This window comes from Phodopus roborovskii, unplaced genomic scaffold (assembly GCF_943737965.1).
Source record: "Phodopus roborovskii unplaced genomic scaffold, PHOROB, whole genome shotgun sequence".
Classification (NCBI taxonomy): Eukaryota; Metazoa; Chordata; class Mammalia; order Rodentia; family Cricetidae; genus Phodopus; species Phodopus roborovskii.
This window is the reverse complement of record NW_026126571.1, coordinates 10,802,202-10,818,455: the sequence shown is the minus strand read 5'-3', so window position 1 is coordinate 10,818,455 and position 16,254 is coordinate 10,802,202.

Below are 16,254 nucleotides of genomic sequence, written 5' to 3'. Positions count from 1 at the left end.
GTTGTGGCATACAGACACAAAATTTATTAAAAGCCCCAAACCCGAGCATGTGCCAGTGAAATAAGTAAGGATATACCATAAAGCATAACAAGGCTCAACAAACGCTGCTGCTCAAGAGGGAAAATAAACGCAAGGAAGTAAAAGAAACCCATGGCTTCTCCATCTTTTCAGACAGGGTGTCATGCATCACAGCTGAGCTTAAAGTCGCAATGTGCTGTGATCACAGGCACCACGCCCTGTTCACATGGTGCCGGGGAAGGAACCCAGGGCATGCTGGTGACACCCGGGGCTGAGCTCCAGAGAGGCGGTCGAGAGAACACTCGCTGCTCATCCAGGGGATTGAGATGGGTTCCCAGTAACCCTGGCAGGTGGCTCACAACCACCTGTAACTCTTCAGAGGATCTGATGCCCTCTTCTGGCCTCCATGGGCACCTTCACGCATGTGAGAAACACACACACACACACACACACACACACACACACACACACGCAATTACATACTTATATGAACTAAATCCTGAGGATGGGGAAGGTATTATTACATCATATCTACATATTGGGTGGATTGTGTACATGTGAGAAGTATTCATTACAGAGCAAGCAGAAAGTGTATTCCAGACCTGCGCTCTGATTGTCCTGGTGCTCAGGAGGCCGCAGAAGAGAGGTGATTCTCACCTTCCTGTCCATGATTGGACAGTACATCTTTCAGTGTAGCATAGTTATAACCGGATAAAAGGACAAAGCAACCTTAGTTCTGGGAAAAAAAAGAAGAAGTGTTCGTGTGTTTTTCTGTGTGAAGGGTACAATGAGCAGAATTGCTGTGTTGAAAAGTCATGACAAAGCTGGAAAAATTTGGGTGTCAGAAAGGAGTCACAATCGGAAAGAGTTTAAGAAGTCCTGGGGACTTCCAGTTCACGCCTTTAATCCCAGCACTCAGGAGGCAGAGGCAGGTGGAGCTCTGTGAGTTCAAGGCCAGCCTGGTCTACAGAGGAGTGCCAGGACATCAAAGTTAAGAGAAAAGGAAAGTCATGACCAGCCATCATGGTGGCATTGACCGGAATCCCAGCATGGGGCGGGGGGGGGGGGGGGGACTAGGGACGGGGGGGGGGGGAACGGGACAAGAGGATCCTCCCTGACAAGTTGGAGGCCAGTCTAAGATACGTGCACCCTATCTCAAAAAACAACAAAAAAGGCACAACAACAGCTTTTATTATGGCTGGAAAATAAACCCTAAAAAGAAAAAAGAATCACCAAATAAGAATAAAGTTAAACCTTTCCAAATTGTAAATGAATTGATCTACTTTCTGTAACCATGTGAAAAACATATTTGTGAATCCAATTGAACATATTCTCTCTCTCTCCCTCACGCACACAGAGGCACACATAGAGGCAGGCATCATACATGCTCTCTCTCACGTACAACACAGACACACACACACACACACAGAGACACACACACACAGACACACACACACACACACAGACACACTTATATTTATTGACACTGTCTCGTTGATTAGTCACTGCCTGTGTTTATTAAGGACCTGTGGTGTGATCGGCACTGTGTAGTTTAAACGCACGTCCACAACCAATCCCTTACAATCAGCTCTTGCTGTTTTACAAAGAGGACCTGCTCTTCGTTCAGCCTGTTCTACTTCAAGGAAGTGGTATTTTTAATTGTCACACTTTGTACCCAGCCAGGGGCACAAGAAGGCATCTTTGTTGAGCGAAGCGGCTGAGTTGGGGTTCTTCTGTGTGGCTGGCTCTGGTAATCCATCTAAGTTTCCCTGCCATTCTCGCTGTGTGTGCGGCTTTCCCCTAGAGACCCTGCTGATTTCAGCACTGCCCTTGTGTGCTCACTGCTCAGCGGCTCCTGTTTGCCAAGTTTCTCAGAACAGGTCACTGTTTGCAAGGAAATCCACACTTTAGACTTTATCTTTACCTCAAAACAATTTGGGGCATTGCCACTGCTCTTGCTAGAAGTAGATGGCGAGAACCTACTTTAAAAAGCGGCTCAAGAGAGAAAGACACCATGCGACAGAATTCAAGAACATTTTGTTTGTTTTTTTGGTTTGATTTGGTTTTTTTTTTTTTTTTTTTTTTTTTTTTTTTTTTGAGACAGGGTTTCTCTGTATTGCTTTGGAGCCTGTCCTGGAAGTAGCTCTTATAGACCAGGCTGGCCTTGAACTCACAGAGATCTGCCTGCCTCTGCCTCCTGAGTACAGGGATTAAAGAAATGAGCTACCAACACCTGGCAGCTTTTTTTATTTTTGTTTTTAATTAAGGGAAAAGGATCATTGAAAGGAGAAAGGGGAGGGGGAGACCAGCCTCTGGGGACAGGGGCAGCAGGAGAGAGGGAAGAAAGGAGAGAGACAGAGACAGAGAGATGGGAGGTGAGCAGGGTCCTTTTAAAAGGGAACATAGTGAATAGGTACATACGGTGCTCTTAGTGGCTGCAGCTGAGGACGTATCCTGGCAGGACCCCAAGGACAGGCCAGTACAGATGCCTGAATACTAACACCACCAGTGAAGATACCACATTTCCCTCTCAGGGCATAGAGGAGCCAATCGAGGACTTGACTGGATGGAGGCTTCCTCCATGATGGGTAGCTTTCATAGTGCCAGAACATACTGTGCTGGCTGCCAGGGGGAAATTGTCCCAACAGTCTTCCTCAGCTGCAGGCCACACATGGTACGCTGCCAACACTCGGGGCATGACACACACCGGTGGAGTAGGGCACAAGTGTTATGGGCAACCAGTTCCTTTCTGATCGGATGTGAGGCCTTCAACAGGAGACAGTCCATTCCTGCTGCTGTAAACCTGGCCACAAGCCCACGCCGGGCGCTCAGAGCTCCTAACACTACTGCTCTTGTTTTGCTCAGTAGAGTTACTCCTTTTTTTATTATCATCGTTGAGAAGCATACATCAGTATCATAGTTCTGTCACCCAGCCATACAACAAGGGAGGAGTTGCTGGCTTGCTAGGGGGCAAGGGTGATCGCCTCTCGATCCGGTCCCTTGCTGGAGCTCAGATGGCCTCCTTGAGCTAGGAGTAGTGCTAGCAGGAAAACTCAGGCCCTCCTACTGGTAACCATGGAACACCCACCAAGACCACATTTCCTCCCCGGTTTCCTAGGGTACGTTAACATAAGCTAATAACACCTTCCAAAAGCCACCCGAAAATAGGGGTGCCTCAACCTGCTTGGTGTACAGATTTGTCAGAGTGAGAGGGTGCTGTCTGGGATGTTTCCCTCCACAAGCTCCAGTCAGAGATGATCCCGCTCGGGTAAGAGCTTTGGTTCATCACCAAACGATGCTTTGTGTGTTCTCCTGGAGGGTGAGGTGTGCAGCTGCTCCTTGTTGTGCGCATGCACAAGGTTGACAGGCGTGTGCTGTGCCGTGGAGGCAGTCACGGTTGGGAAACGGCGATAAAATGTGGGTGGATGGGCCAGGGCGGGACGACGCCCTTTCTGGAAGGCTCCCACACCTCCGCCTTGGCATGAGGACCACTGAGAGGGAAAGTCTCAGCACTTTGCTTTGCTTTACGTTGGGGATGCATTTTTCTTTTGGTCTCCCTTTCCCCACGTGTGGTATCGGGGGTCCAGGGAACTGACTAGGCTCCAGCCCAGGCTTCCGGTCCACTCCAGAGAGCAGGACATCTGCTTGCCGTGTTCTTTCTCGCCTGGCATATGCTCAGGGGCCTCCTGCCAGGTGGCCATTGAGTGACTCTAGCACAGTGCTGCCACAAGCCCCATCTCTGTGCGTCTGGGTTCACTGTCACAGTTACCAATTCAAATGGGGTCACACTGAAATGACCAAAGAGTCCATTGTGCCCTAGACCCCCGATGGGTCATAAAAATGGAAGTGCTTGAGAGGAACCTCAGAGGAGAGAACAGTTGCCTCCTGGGAGTTCAGGGGAGTCAGTCAGAGCTTCTGCCCCCCAAACCCCAGGCTCCCAGCTGCACACCTGCACCCTTTATTGTGGGGATGTTATATGGGGCAGCTCCCCGCCCTACAACACCCCCAAATCTTTGTGCCTGTTGGGGCTGAAACAGCAAGCTAAGAAAGAAGACATGCCCATTACCCCATTTAGTTCCCACCTCCTCCGATGCCCAGGCCATTTCGGGCTCATTCGCTCCTCTCTGCCCTTTCTAGTTAGCTCTGCCCCACAGACACATCACCTTCAAGGCTCATAGTAGTGTCTTGAATACTGCTTAAGCCTGCACAGCACTCACACACATTATAGTGCACAGTAAATATATCAACGTCAAACATCAAATAGAGGTTTAGTCCTTGCTACATGAGAGCTAAAATTAGGTTAGGTTTTTTTTGAGACAGGGTCTCATGTAGCTCAGGCTGGCCTTGAACTTGGAGAATGATAGGCTAACAGATTTAGGCCAACCAGAGCCTATTTACAGAGAGCTCTATTTTTCCTTTCTTTTTCTTCTCCGTGTTGAGCCTACAGCCTCATCCATGGTAGTCAAGTGCTCTACCACTAAGCTGCATCCTTAACATCAGAAAACTTTATAATGTAGTAGGATTCTACTTGTAGAAGATACCCAGAGGTCAAATTGATGGAAACAAAACACAACAGAGAGATGAGAACCCCAGAGTTTGTATTTTCTGCTTAGGGAATTAGAAAAGTTATGAGATCCTGCCTCAAAAAAAAAAAAAAAAAGTAGACAGCATTCCCTGGGAACCACGCCTGAGGTGGTAGTCCTTTGGCCTGTGAGCACACACACAAACCCACACATAAAAGTGTACATACCACACACATACACACAGATGCACACAACCAAAAGACCCCCGACTTCTGTGGGTGAAGAGTGGTCAAGTTCACGGACACAGAAAACAGAATCGTGGTTTCTGAGGCTGGGGTAGGGACTGAATGCTGTGTTTAATGAGTCCATAGTTCCTGCTCAAGACAGCCAAGAGGTTCTTACCTTGCTGTGATGGCTGCATGTGGAAGGGGCGGGGCTTACTGCCTGCATGTGGAGGGGGCGGGGCTTAATGCCACCCTGCTGCTTGCTTAACAAGGTAGAGGTGAACCTTAGTCTGCGTATGTTTCACTACAAATACAAACACGCGATAACTCCTGCATTGTGTGACAACCTAGGAATGAAGTTAAGCCAAAGCCGGACAACGGGTGAAAGCCGTGCTAGGCCACTGCCCCAGCATCTGACTGCGAGGCCCCAAAGCCCCAGAATCTGACTGCGAGGCCCCAAAGCCCCAGCATCTGACTGCGAAGGCCCCAAAGCCCCAGGAGTACGGCTCTGTCACCGCCACAGTCCCCTGGCAAGGCAACAGCCTTCCTTTGCTTTTTTTTCTTCCCTTTATAAACATTATTTCTTCTTGTGAATCATCTTTAAATTTTGAATTTTCTTTAAAAATAATCATAGCAAAAATCAGTCATGGTGGTGAGAGCTGTAATCCCAGGGCTGACAGGTGGAGGGAGGCAGGAGGGTCATAAATTCAAGGTCTCCCATGGTTACAGAACAAGTTTAAGGCCATCCTGGGACCCTGTCTCAAAAGAAAAAGTAATTTTAATACTACACATGGTGTATTACTTGTAGAAGTTTAGGAATAGAAGCAAAAGAGTTTATGCTTTAAAGCATTTTCACATCATCATAATCATGTTGGGTGTATGTGTTTGTAAAACATACCACAAACACTCTCCAACTCTGCACGCTTTTCACAGTTCTGATTCTCGATGCTAACGTCTGCAGCTGTGATGGCTGGCTCTCTGTGCATCCCTCTCTGCTGAGTCTAAGACTTCACCCACTAGAGCAGACTTCCACCGTGGAATGCCTGGGCACACGGATGCAAACATTTTTATAGACTGGCACTTTCCATGGAAACATTTTTAAATTTTAATTGATATACTTTATGGGATACAGGGTTTTACCCCTATCCCACAAACAAACAAACCAGTTTCCCGTATCCCAGGCTGGTTCTCACTCACTATGTGGCCGAGGATAATCTTGAACTCCCAATCCTCCTGCCTCCACCACCTGAGCGCTGGGAGCACAGGTAGGCACCGCCCTGCCAGGCCTGTTTTCCCATGGTGTATTTGGAGTTTGTGCTGAGATGGTGGAGTTCTCCCTGCTTTGGTTATCAGTCCCTTGCGGGATGCTCTGTGGTTATTTCCTCCCTTTCTGCAGACTGGCTTATTGCTGTGTCCATTGCTGTCAAAAGCTAACTTGTTTGAAATAATTCATTTGTCAGTTTTTGGCGTTGTTGCCTGTGTTGGGGGGGTTGATATTAAAAAAATATTTCCTCATTTTTGTACTACAGAGTTTTATTTTTATTTTAAGTGTGTGTGTGTGTGTATGTGTTGCACATGTATGTGCAAGTGTGCCATGGCACCTGTGTGGAGTCCAGAGGACTACTTTGTGGATTCGGTTCTCTCCTTCCACCTTAATATGTGTCCTGGGGATTGAACCCAGGTCATCAGTCTGGTGCAGCAAGCTCCTCTGCCTGGTAAGCCATGTTGCTGGTCCCAAGTCACAGCTTTTTAGTATCTGGTTTCAGATTTGCTTTCTAGGCCACCACCACTCCCTCCCACAATGTCGTCCTTCTCCATGCTGTGTTACGGTGGGGGGGGGCTCTTCTCAGCTCCCATACAACTTCATATGCGATTGTCATGTCTCGTCCCCCATCTTTCAATGAGCACGTGTGCACTGTACAGAGCAATGGGTTCCCTCATGACGTGTCCGATTTGTGTCGTCTTCACATCCCCCATTACCCTTTTCTGCCCCTCTCATCCATCATTACTGTTGTCATTATAGACCCCTTTCCATGCTCACGTGGATTCACATATGGATCCTATGTATCAGCACAAGCAACCGGTGCCTTCTTCCTGAGTCAGCCTCATTCTTTGTAACATAATGGTCCCAGCTCCATCCCTTTCCCATGAATGATGCCATTCACTCTCCTTTATGACTGTGTACCTGGAGACTGCATCTCTTCATCTACTGATGCCCATCTAGGTTGGCTCCATGCCTTAGCTATTGAAAACAGTGCCACAATATACATTTCTGGATTTCACTGAGGTACATTTTTTTTTTTTTTTTCCGTTAGGAATGTACCCGGGAGCGGTAACCCTGAAGTCATCTGGCGGTTCGATTGTTCATTTTGAGAAATCACCATACTGATTTCCGTAGTGACTGCCAGACTTTGTTTCTACTAATCATGTGCAATAGGGGCTTCTTCTTCCCATATTCTGGCCAGCACTCACTTGTTTTCTCTTGTCAGTTTGAAAATTATGTTTATTTATTCAGTGTGTGTCTGTGCATACATATGTGTTTTTATGTGTTCATGCATGTGTGTGCATGTGTACAGACAGACAGACAGCCCGCATGTGGAGGTCAGAGGATGACTTGTGGGAGTTGGCTCTCCCTTTCTAGCGTCTGGGTCGCAGAGTTGGAACGTTAGGCTTGACAGCATGCGCCTTTACCGACTGGGCCATCATCTTACCTGCCCTTGTTGTCCTTCCTTTCCCTTTCCTTCTCTCTTCCTTTTCTTTCCTCTTCCTTCCTTCCTTCCTTCCTTCCTTTTCTTTTTTCTTTTTTTTGAGGAACCATCTCTCAATGTAATCCTTGATGTCCTGAAACTCACTATGTTCACTCTGTAAACCAGGCTGGCCTCGAACTCAGAGATCTGCCTGTGTCTGCCCCCCACATAGTGGGATTAAAGGTGTGCACCACCGTGCCTGACCCTTGTTTTCTTAGTGAAATCCATAGTGATAAGTAAGATGGGCTCTTAATATAGCTTTGGTGGGATTTCTGGATAAGCTTAACAGTGTGCATTTCCCAGGTGAACGCCCTTTACTTTGAACACACAGACTCATGTTTACCGAGCTGAAGCAGAACACGTGTGCTATAAACATAGCAGGAACTCAAAACCCACGACCCCAAAGTGCGGTCTGTGCTGTGCTGTGCTGTGCTGTGCTCGGGGACAGATCAGGGCACAATGACTCAAGGTATACAATTGTGCAGAGTTGTTGAGCCTGTTATCAGAGAGGCAAGGGCCTGAAGCATCACCCAAGTCAGATCAGCCTTCCCATGGGTTCAGAGCAGGAAAAGCCCACCGGAAGGGCAGGGGACAAGGGGTAGAGGTTTTCGCAGCCCAGCCAGCCAAGGAGCCGTTTGGAGAGAGCTGTGTGTGCGTGGGGGGGGGGGGCTACCCCTGTCACCCATAGCTGAGCTAGGGACTTGCTAAAAGTGAAACTGATTTTTGGAGGGTTCTGGAGGCGTTTGCTGAAGGGGAGTAGATGTTCCACTCTGGGGGTCCACACTAGCTTCAAAACAGTGCCTCTGTTTTCTTTCAGCTTCTGAGGCCCCTTGGTTGCCTCTGCTACTTCTAGATGTTTCTGAGGTTACAGCAGGCCACAGCATGTTCCAGCCTAGGCACAGGCAGTATGAAACCCAGTGTGAGCGGATTTAAGTAGGCCAGAATGCAAGCCTCTGCTGCTTCCTCAGCACAAGGTAGCAGGGAATGACGAAGCCTCCTGCAGGCTTTGGGGCCTCCTCACTGCCCAGGGAGCATTTTCCTTTCTTCCTGACCAAATGAGGCAGACATCAGGGAGCCTTTCAGCAGATGGGGAACAGGATCAGAGAGGTTCAGGTCATTCTGGAAATCACACAGCATTAATAAACTGCAAGCTAGGATTCAGACCCAGAGGCCTGACCTGACCCCTGACCCGTGAGTGTCATTTGACAGCTCAGTTGTTGGTAGGCAAGCTTTGTGAACGTGGGGGAGGGGCACTGGGGAGAAGAGGCCAGAGTTAATGGGCTTGAGGGGGTTAAGTAAAAATCTAGCCAACCCCGTCCAGGATCTGTAATTCAAGGCAGATAAAGTCAGAGAGCATCGGAGTTACTGCACACTGGGAAGAGAGAGACACACACAGAGACAGAGAGACAGAGAGACACACACAGAGACAGAGACACAGAGGAAGGAGGGAGTAAAGGCAGGAGGCAACAAGGGAGAGAGAGGAAAAGAGCCAGGCCTAGGGAGATGAGTCGGGGGTTAAAGCCCCTGCCACTCAGGAGTGAAGACCAGAGCCAGGCCTAGGGAGATGAGTCGGGGGTTAAAGCCCCTGCCACTCAGGAGTGAAGACCAGAGCTTGGATCTTCAAAAGCTCACAAATGGTGGGTGGCCCAGGTGTCCTGACTGAAAACAGAGGCAGGATCCCTAGCAAGACCTGTCTCAAAGCCATAGAGGAGGATTCCTGACTTCAACCACACACACATACACACACACACACACACACATGTGCACACACACACACACACACACACACGCGCACACACAGACACACATACACACACTACACACACACACCTCCACACATACACGTGCACACACACACACACACACACACACACACACACACACCACTGGGGAACAAAAAAAGAAAAAGAAAAAGAAAAGAAAAAGACATGTGCTGGGCAGTGGTGGCTCTCACCTTTAATCCCAGCATTAGGGAGGCAGAGACAGGCCAGCCTGGTTACAGAGCAAATTCTAGAACAGCCAAAGCTACAGAGAAACCCTGTCTTAAAAATAAAACAGACATGAAAGCATAAATCATGACAGCATAATTAAATGTCACTACACAGGGGACATGGGGACCCTGTTTAAGTATACAGCATGGTTGGGGCTTGGGCAGGTCAAATCGTGCATGAGCCCCAGGTTCTACCCCCAGGGCTGGGTTACGTGATGCCAGGCATGTAACACATTCGTGTGAGGCAAGCACTCTACCAAATGAGCTACAGCCCTTTTTTTTTTTTTTTAAGAATCTTTTTTAGTTAATTTTTATTTTATGGTATTTGGCCTGTGTGCATGTCTCTGTGAGGGTGTTGGAACCCCTGGAACTAGAATTACAGACAGCTGTGAGCTGCCATGTGGTGCTGGGAATTGAATCTGAGTCTTCTGGAAGAGCAGCCAGTGCTGTTAACCACAGAGCCATCTCTCCAGCTCCCCCCCCCACCTTCCCCCAGACTTATTATTAAGTCCTTGTGTTAATTTTTGTTTGAGACCAGCCTTCACTGAGTTGTCCAAGCTGGGCCTGCGCTCACTCTACAACGCAGGCAACGCAGGCGGGCCTTCAGCTTGCTACCCTTCTACCTCCTTCAGAGCTGGGGTGGCACCATCAGACCCAGATGAAATACTCCCGAATCCAAAAAGCAGGGGCCGTCTTTGTGCAGTCCATACTGAAATCCACCTTGAGTCAGCGTGTTATCAAAGCTGAGTATGACCCTGCCGTGACCAGACCTCTTTGAGACCATTCTCAAGGAGATTTGGCTTAGGAGGGAGACCTACTCTAAATGTGTACCAAGATCCGAACTGAATAAAGGAAGTGAACTGGGCACCATGTTCCCTCTCTCTGCCTCCTACCGCAGGCCCGGTCCCTCGGCTCTGCCCTTCCACGCGGTGAGGCTGTGTGCAAAAACGCATCTCTCCTTAAGGTGCCTTTTTCAGGGGTTTTATCGGAACAGCAAGAAAGGTGACTAAGAAAGAGCCGAACGGAGACAGGAAAAAGGCCCTTTGCATCCTGCACGCACCTGCCCTCCACTGGGCAAGGCAGAGTTTGTGGCTTTTCTCTTCTAAGGAAAAGTCAGAAGAAACAGTTTTCTGGCTCCTGGGTTCCCTGAGTGCTCTGTTCCCATAAGGAAAGTATTTCAATGTCCTTGCTTGGAAATGACACACATTTATTAAGAGAGCTTACAGCTTTCTCAGAAATGAATGGCCCCAATAAGGAAAACAGAGCAAAAGCCGTGAGATGTTCAGCAGGGAGAGACTTGCTGCCAAGCCTGGTAAGGCGAGACAGCAGACTCTCATGAGCTCTGCTCTGACTCTCACATGGCTGTTTGGACATATAAATAAGTAAATAAATAAATAAATAAAAAAACAGAAGGTATACGTTTGGTCTAATATAAAAAACGTCATACCCAGTCACTCATGAAAAATTATGCCTAAAGTTGTTTACAAAATTCATCATCAATCAAAAACCTCAGATTCCAAAAAGCACAAATATAGCTACGACCTCAGACTACGATGAAATGAAATTATATATGAAAAGGAGTGTGAGTAAGGGTGAAGAGGGTAGAAAGAAAAGCTTATTAGGGATCAAACCGCCACGGCTATTGGGGGGAGGGCGGGGGTAGGCAGAGAAATGCAAAATGGCAGAAAAGCAAGCGGATTTTATATGACAATCAACAGGGTAGGGTTTTTGATCTCCTACAAACTGTTCTGATGGACTCGGAACTAGATGCCCTTGCCCAAGGCAGCTGGACCTTTGAGGGCAATTTAAGGAAGGTTCCTAGTAAATGGAAACCTGCCTTTTACAATCTGCTTTCTGGTAACTAGAAAAACACTTTTAGGCTTCTGTTTACCAGCCAGAGACCTTCTGTTTGGGACATTATCACCAGCTCTGCCCTTTTGGGGGGGCTGCTGTGACCTAAGGGGAAGGGGAAATATATCCACTTGGAAATTATAAACTTACTGTAATAACTCAGAATAACTAACAAAAATTAAAATTGCAGACTATCTCAAAATCACAATGTCACAACAAAAAACGTAGACAGGACCGGAATGGAATGCACACCTAATTAAGTAAACTTAATGAAGTAGTACCCAATTATCCCATTGGAGCTTCTAGCTACACATGTGATATGAGGATTTTTCTAAAACTGGAATATTCACCTCTAGTTCCTCCCCTTCACTCCTCTGAGATCAGTCCCCACGTTCCGACCCCATCAATTTCATGTCCTCTTTTTCAAATTTGTGCCAACACAGGTCTCATTTTTTGCTTGTAGTTGAGTGACAGAAATTCTACTTCCTATTTCTCCCCCACCCCCATTCCAAATTGCTAACAATGAGCCAACATCGCCCCCTGTAGGGTTGATATCGCTTTAATGAGAGACTGGTGACCAGCATGGTCCCAATCTGGAGGACTTGGTAGAATATTGATTTTTTTCCCCATCCAGGACTTCTGTTCTCCTTCGCACCCTTCCCCTTTACCACTGTACTAGAGCACACCCACACTCCTTTCCTTTCTCCTTAAAAGGAATAATATTGCAGAAGGGCATGGTGGTATACACCTGTAATCTTAGCACTTGATTCAGCAAGAGGATCAGGAGTTCGTGGCCAGCGCAGGCTATTTTAGACACTGCCTCAAAAGAAAACGTGTTGGCTTGCACCGTCTGAATTCACTCCCAACTCCACATTCTAGACCCTCTAATGCCCTAACCCACAGAGACCCTCAGGTGATGCAGCCCCAGCCCCACACCACGCCCAGTTTCTGCCTGGGTGCTGCAAGCTGAGGTCTACCCTCAGAGTACAGCTGCAAAGCGCGAAACTGATGTGTACAGAGACCACAGTCCCTGGGCAGCTATGAGGGAAGTGCTCTGGGACTCTCTGTGAACAGAAAAATGAATTCATGTGCCATAGGGGAGTGGAGATCCAGGTCCTACGTCTACCTAGGTGGGCATTTTAGACCCTGCCAAGGCTAACCCAGACACCGGAGACGAACTTGCAAGCCTGGCTGCTGTAATCCTACTTTATCTCTGCGGCCGCACGCTCGGTACTTGGAGCCAGGGTCCCTACCTTCTGCCTGGCCCGCTAGCCACTTGCCCTTTCTTGACCCCACCATACTCAGTCTACACTGTTTCTTTGGTTCTGACTCTGGTAGCATCTGCTTTGTGGTTTAAGACAGCTGCACACCTCATCACGTGTTCTCTAAGGCTGTCCCTTAGCTCCAGTGTTCCTAAGAGCACAAGACTGCAAATCCTGTGAGTGAAGAGCACACAGATCTGCCCGCTGTCAACTTCCCCATCTCGGCATGCTGCGCACGCACTTGAGAAGCTGAGTTTGGGGCAATGGGGAGGGTCTAGGTCGTGGCTTGCAGAAGGATTCTGTGTGAAGAATGCAGAAGCTAAACTGGAAACAAAGAGCAGAGCTTCCCAACCAAGCCTCTCCCTCCACCCCAACCAAAAGAGGAAGTACCACGGGGTCCAGGGGAAAGGAGAAGAATGCCTGCTCCTTCCTTGCTCTTCTTTTTTTTTCCCCACCGAGTTTCTCCATTTCTAACATCCTCTCTCTCGGTCTTCCACGCGTGGTTCCCGACTGCAGAAGGAGTTAGACGCATGAGCTGTGGTGGGCAGTGGTCCACCTCTCCCACGATCCCATCAGGGCATCCTCTGGTATTACACAGCTCACCTCACGCTGCTCAGATCCCATCAGAGACACCCAGGCTCGGCTTTCGCCAGTAAGGAAGTCACGGTTGATAGACCAAGGAGGAAGGGGAATAATTTATGATTGAACTGAGGTTGCTAACTACCTTCTTGGCCTATGGCCAAATGGAGCAGGGGTAAAAAGAATGAAGTTTCCACTGACTTTTAAAAGTTTCTATTTAGAGTAATCTGTTTCACGATGCTGACTTACCTCCCACACAGTTAGAAGAAAGGCCGAGAACAGGGGTGTGGGTGGGAGGCCTTTTCCTAGTGTCTTGCCCTAGCTGTCAGTTTTTCAGGACAACCATCAAACTACAAGGAAAGTGGAAGACTTATTTGGTTATGGAAATTAGTGGAACACTTTGTAAAAAAAGGAATCAGACTCACTGACCAGGGATAAAACTCCTCTTTTAGCTGGGCATGGTGGGGCAAGGCTTGTGATCTCAACGCCATGCAAGACAACCTGGGCTACAGAGTAAGAAAATTTTAAAGTTTAGAAAAAAAAAAATTCTATTTTAAGAGACTTGAATATGGAAGGTGTACCCACATTCAAATATACATCAAGGTCATTATGTGAGGGTCCCTCAGACTCTGTCACCCTGTTGAGACTCTTTTAAACAGTGGGCAGAGGAATCAAAGCTGATCTGAGAAGAGGAAGGCAGAGCTGCCAGTCAATGAGCGGCAATACCCTCAGTTCACACCTTAACAAACAGGAGGGGCAAGTCCCTCCGTCCATCCCTCTCCCTCCCTTTCCATCCCCTCTCTCTCCAATTGGGATGGAGTTTCATGCAGTCTGGACTGATCTCGAGCTTTCCGTGTAGCCAAGGATGGCCTTGAACTTCTGATATCCCTGCTTCCATCTCTCTGGTCCTGGGACAACAGGCATGTGCTGCTCCACTCAGTTCATATGATGCTAACGAACAGACATGGGGCTTCAAGTGTTCCAAGCAAGCAATCCTACCTACCAACTTAGCTACATCCCCAGCCTGAGAAAACTTTATATTTGGACTCTACATAATATATACAGGGATATTGCTTACAGTGTTGATTGTAATAGCAAACAAACAAACAAAACAAAACAAACAAACACAGAACCAGCCTTAAAGATTTGTCAAAAGAGAAATGGGTGAATGAACAGTGGCAGTCGCTACAGGACCCTATTACTTTTGGATTTTCCTTACCTCAAACTTGAAAGCTTATGCATTTCATTTTTTTAAAAAATGATTATGGCAAGATACCCATAAGGTCAATGTCTTCAGCGTTCTGAACTTGGATAGTTAAGTAGCAAATTGATTCACAGTTTTGCACATGGCCACGGCCTTCTCAAAAAGCACTTCTCATTTTTCAGACATGAAACTCAGACCCATGGGACAGTTACTTTCCACCACACGCCCTGCCTGGAAACACCATCCTATTTTCTATCTGGTATTGACCACACTGAAGTCATAAGGAACTCACTGCATTTGAGTGGTTCATATCACTTAAGATGTCAAGCCTCACCCACACTGAAACACACTTCTGGAAACTCTCCCTTCTTAACGCTGAACACTGTTATCTTTATTAGCTGTGTATGAGTGTTTTGCCTGCATGTATGTATGTGCACTATCTATGCTTGCCTGGTGCCCTTGGAGGCCAGAAGAGGATGCTGGATCCCCAGAACCTGGAGTTACAGATGGCTGAGTCATCACATGGGACCTTAGAACCAAAACTTTGCTCATAGCTGCCAAGCTGATTCTCCAGTCCCCTGAACTGTATTTCATAGTTACCCACATGTCATCTTCTGCCTGCTTGTGTGTTTGTGTGTGCATGGACAATGCTTTCACTGTTTAGCTCTTGTGAATGATGCTGCTATTAAACTTGTTTTTATATTATTTATTTGTTCATTTATTTGGTTTTTCCAAGACAGGGTTTCTCTGTGTGACTCACTCTGTAGTCCAGGCTGGCCTCAAACTTACAGAGAACCAGCCCCTGCCTCCCGAGTATTGGGACCAAAGACATGTGCCACAACCACCCGGCTGGACTTGTTTTTAACTTGACATCAGGGTCTTTTCATCATCAAACAGTACCTATTTCCAATATTAACATTATTATTTTAAGACGAAACCTCAAGAACCTTGAAGCCTACAAGCAGCTTGCCATTCCTACCTCAACCATCGTCCATTTTAGAGACAGAAGAAGACGATAACTTTGGGGAAAATCTCATTGCTCTTTTTATCTCCTTGAATATAAGATTTTTTTAATGTTTTTATTTTTTGAAAGAGAGTCTCCTGTACTTCATGTTAGATTCATACTTAATCACATAAGGATGGCCTTGAAATGATCCCCCTGCCTCAGCCTCCCAAGTGTTGGAATTCCAGGTATGCACCACTGCACCCAGCTCTGAGCACAGGAATTTCACCTCACCTCTGCAGAAGTCTGTTTGTATGTAATATGTGATACGAAAGCAGAAATGGTACCGTTTGGAGAGAGGGAGGGACCAGCGAGGGGGTGGCAGGGGAGGCAAGGGAAGGTGATGGGTGGGGCTGCAACAAAGTATCATGACTTATAAATATGAAAATGCCGCAATAAAACTCGCTACCTTGCATGCTACCTTAAAATCAATACATTTTATCTAGCAACATTTAGTGTGTGTGTGTGTGTGTGTGTGTGTGTGTGTTGTGTGTACATGTGTGCCTATGTGAATCCTTGTCACCTGCAGACATACCCAAGGAGTCCAGAACAAGACAACAAATACCCTGGAGTACTATATGAGCGTTGGGAACCAAACTTGGTCCTTTGGAAGAACAAGTGCTCTTCACTGCTGAGCCTTCTCCCTGCCCCTATTTTTTTTTGAGGCGGGTCTCATTAGGTAGCCCTGGCTGGCCTCAAATTCACGAAGATCCACTTGCCTCTGCCTCCCCAGTGTTGAGATTAAAGATGTGACCCACTATAAGCAACCAATAAAAATTTAAACCTAAGTAACCTCCAATATCGCGTTACGGTTATTTAGAATGATGGTATTAGGGGATGGTGAATGAGAAAC